The following is a 4,371-nucleotide window of genomic DNA, read 5'->3' as shown; positions in this document are numbered from 1 at the left end:
TAGTATTTTATGTCTTTTTTTGTGTTGTGTAGTATTCTATTACCACATTTTATTTATCTGTTGATTAGTTAATGGACATTTAATTTGTTTCCACTTTGGGGCTTATATAAATATTCACATGCAAGTTTTTGTGTGGACATATGCTTTCATTTCTCTTGGGTACCTACATAGGTCTTATAATCATACTATGTTTAGCTTTTTGACAACAGCCAAAATGTTCTTCACAGGGCTGTACCATTTTACTTTCTGACCAGCAATGTATTAATGTTCCAATTTCTCCACATTCTTTCCAACACTTATTATTATTATTATTGTATTAGAGCCATCCTCATATATATGAAGTGGGATTTCATTGTGGTTTGGTTTGCATTTCCCTTATAACTAACAACACTGAGCATCTTTTCATGTGCTTATTTGCCATTTGTCTGTCTTCTCCAGAGAAATATTCAAGGGTTGTGCTCAGTTTTCAATTGAGAGGTTTATGGTTTTGTAGGATTTTCCCCCCTATATTCTGGCTTCTGGACTCTTAGCAGATACATGATTTGCAATTATTTTCTCCCATTAGATGGGTTGTCTTTAAAATTTATTAGTAGTGTCCTTTAAGGCACCAAAGTTTTCCATTTTAATGAGTCAAATTTATCTCTTTTCTATGTTATTGTTTGTGTTTTGGTGTCTTACTTAAGAAACCGTGACCTAATACAAGATCATGGAAATTTAGATCTATGTCTCTGATAAAACAAAACAAAACAAAACAAAACAAAACAAAACAAAACAAAACAAAACAAACAAACAGCTAGTTTGGGTTGCTGCATAGGTATTTTATAGTATGACAACCTTGCTCACACCCAAAGTCTGGACATTTAGATCAGGACCTGAGTTTAGGATTTGTGCCCCCAAGTTCCCACTTTGTTTTCCTGGGGCACCTTTTAAAACAACCACTTAGAGTTGAGCCTGCAAAAGGTTAGTGACTTCTGCCCCAACCACCTTGTAAGTAATAAGTGCTTGCTACACTGTTCTTTATCTCCTGCTCACTCCTGACCTGGGATGGAGGACTGCCCTTCCCCAGCTCACTGCACACTCCTGGCCCTGCTTCTGTGACATGTAAGTAATTAATGTTGTGACTTTACTTTCTTCGTTTGAGTGTATTGAAACTGCCTTCAATCAAAAAGACCCACGGGTTTTCACTTCCCCAAAGTGGAAACTCAGATGCTGAGGAAGCTACTGGCTGACCTTGTGTTGATAGCTTGTGCCTCCCCATTCAGCAGGTCATGATCTGCATATTTTTCATTTAATACATCATCTATAGGCCCTCCCCCGACATAATTTCCTTTTAAGAGTTTTATCTCTTTTATTTGGATCTTTGATCTATTTACGTTAATTTTTGTATATGGTGTGAGGTAGGAGTCCAAATTCATTCTTTTGCATGTAGGTATTCGCTTGTCCCAGGATTATTTGTTGAAAATAATATTCTTGGGGCACCTGGGTGGCTCAGTTGTTAAGTGTCTGCCTTAGGCTGGGGTCATGATCCCAGGGTCCTGGGATCAAGCCCCACATCAGGCTCCCTGCTCAGCGGGAAGCCTGCTTCTCTCTCTTCCACTCTCCCTGCTTGTATTCCCTCTTTCACTGTCTCTCTGTAAAATAAATAAATAAAATCTTAAAAAAAAAAAAAGAAAATAATATTCTTTCACCACTGAAAGATCTTGGCACCTTTGCTGTAATTCAATTGGCTATAGATGTTTGAGTTTATTTCTGGACTCTCAGTTTTATTCCATTGATCTATGTCTACCTTTATGCCACTAATACAGTTTTGATCACTGTATCTTTATAGTAAGTTTTGAAATCCGGAAGTTGAGTCGTCTAACTTTGTTTTCCTTTTTCAAGATGATTTTAGCTATTTGGATTACCCTACAATTTCATAAAAAATTTAGGATCAGCTTGTCTATTTCTGTCAAAAATGCAGTTGGAGGGACACCTGGGTGGCTCAGGTGGTTAAACATCTGCCTTTGGCTCGGGTCTGATCCCTGGGTCCTGGGATCGAGTCCCGCGTTGGGCTCCTTGCTCAGTGGGGAGCCTGCTTCTCCCTCTGCCTGGTGCTCCCCCTGCTTGTGACTGCTCTTTCTCTGACAAATAAAAAATAAAATCTGTTTAAAAAATGCAGTTGGAATTTTGATAGGAATCAAATATGTAGATCAGTTTTGGTAGAGTTGCTGTCCTAAGAATATTAAATCTTCCAATCCATGACCATGAGTTTTTTTCCCCTTTTTGTACATCTTCTTTAAAATCTTTAAACAAGGGGCGCCTGGGTGGCTCAGTCGTTAAGCGTCTGCCTTGGGCTCAGGTTATGATCCTAGGGTCCTGGGATCAAGCCCCGCATCAGGCTCCCTGCTTAGCAGGAAGCCTGCTTCTCCTTCTCCCACTCCCCCTGCTTGTGTTCCTGCTTTCACTCTCTCTCTCTCTGTCAAATAAATAAATAAAATCTTTAAAAAACAAATCTTTAAACAATATTTTGTAATTTGTAAAGGTTTTGCAATTCCTTAGTTATTTATTCCTAAATATTTTATTCTTTTTGATGCTATTATAAATGGAATTATTTTCATAATTTTATTTTGATTTGTTCATTGAAAGTATATAAAGAAATTGATCTTGTATCCTGCAACTTTGCCAAGCTCATTTACTAACTTGAACACTTTGTTCATGAATTTTTAAAAAAGTGTTTCTATATGTAATATCTTGTCCTCTGTGAGAAGAGTTTTATTTTTTCCTTTCTACCCTGTTTTTTTCTTGCCTACTTGGCCCTGGCTAGAACTTCCAGTACAATGAATAGAAGTGGGGAGAGTAGACATTTTTGTCTTTTTCCTGATCTTGCAAGGAAAGCATTCAGTTTTCCTCACCATTAAGCATGATGTTAGCTGTGGGTTTTTCACTGATGCTCTTTATTAGTTGAAGAGGTTCCTTTCTATTCCTAATTTGTTGACTATTTTTATAATGAGAGAGTATGGTATTCTGCCAAATGTTTTTTTTCTGCCTCAATTGGTATGATCATGTGATATTTTCCTTCATTCTATGAATATGGTGTATTTTATTGATAGATTTTTGTTATGTTGAATCACTCTTGCATTCCTGGAGTAAATCCAGTTGGGCATGGTGTATAATTATCTTCATATGCTGCTGAATTCAGTTTGCTAGCATTTTGTTAAGGATTTTTTCATCTATATTTATAAAGGATATTAGTGTGTAGTTTTTTTTATTTGTGGTGACTTTTTCTTTGGTATCAGAATAATACTGGTTTCATAGACTGAATTAGGAAGTATTTCTTCCTCTTACATTTTTTAGAAGATTGTGAGAAAAATTGATGTTCATTCTTCTTTAAATATTTAGTAGCATTCACCAATGTAGCCATCTGGTCCTGAGATTTTCTTTGTTGGAAATTTTGTTTTGTTAAATGATTCAATCTCCATACCAGTTGTCGGTCTATTTGGATTTTACATGCTTTCTTCAGTTAGTTTTGGTAGTGTGGATTTCTTGGAATTTATCCATTTCATTTAGGTTACTTAATTTGTTGGCACAGAGTTGTTTATAGTATTCTCTAATAATTCTCTTTATTACTCTCAGGCTGGTCATAACATCCCCACTTTCTTTTAAGATTTTAGTAGTTTGAATCTCCTCTCTTTCTCTCTCTCTCTCTCTTTCTCTCTCTCTCTCTGTCAGTATAACCAAAGGTTTGTCAATTCTCTTGATCTTTTTCAAAGAATCAATTTTTGGTTTCATTGTTTCACTCTAGAGTTTTTCTATTCTCTATGTCATTCACTTTCATCTAATCTTCCTTATTTCCTTCCTTCTGTTTTCTTTGAATTTAGTTTGCTCTTCCCTTTCTAGTTTTTAAGGTAGAATGTGAATTTGAGGTATTTCTTCTTTCTTGAGGTAGGCTTTTACAGTTATAAATTTCCCTGTAAAAACTGCTTAACTGCATCCCTTATGCTGTGTTATGCCTTCATTTTCATTCATCTCAAAACATTTTCTAATTTCCCTTGTGATTTCTTTTTTGACTCATGGATTATTTAGGAATGCATTGTTTAATTTCTCTGTATTTGTCAATTTCTCACGTTCCTTTCTGTTACTAATTTCCAATTTCAATCCATTGTGATCAAAGAACATAATTTGTATGATATCAATTCTTTTAAATTTACTGAAGCTTGTTTTATGGACTAACTTGTGGTCTTTCCTGGAGAATGTTTCATTGCTTGAGAAGAATTTATTGTTCTTATGTTTTGGGGTTGTCAGTTAGGTCTAGGTTGTTAAAAGTGTTGGGTAAGTTTTATATTTCCTGTTTATTTTCGGTCTGGTTTTTCTGTCCATTATTGAAAATGGGGC

The sequence above is a fragment of the Mirounga angustirostris genome, unplaced genomic scaffold (assembly GCF_029215605.1).
Source record: "Mirounga angustirostris isolate CCGP_5_RB_7025 unplaced genomic scaffold, mMirAng1.0.hap1 SCAF_10, whole genome shotgun sequence".
Lineage (NCBI taxonomy): Eukaryota > Metazoa > Chordata > Mammalia > Carnivora > Phocidae > Mirounga > Mirounga angustirostris.
The sequence above is the reverse complement of the archived record's forward strand: the minus strand, read 5'-3'. Positions refer to the sequence as shown.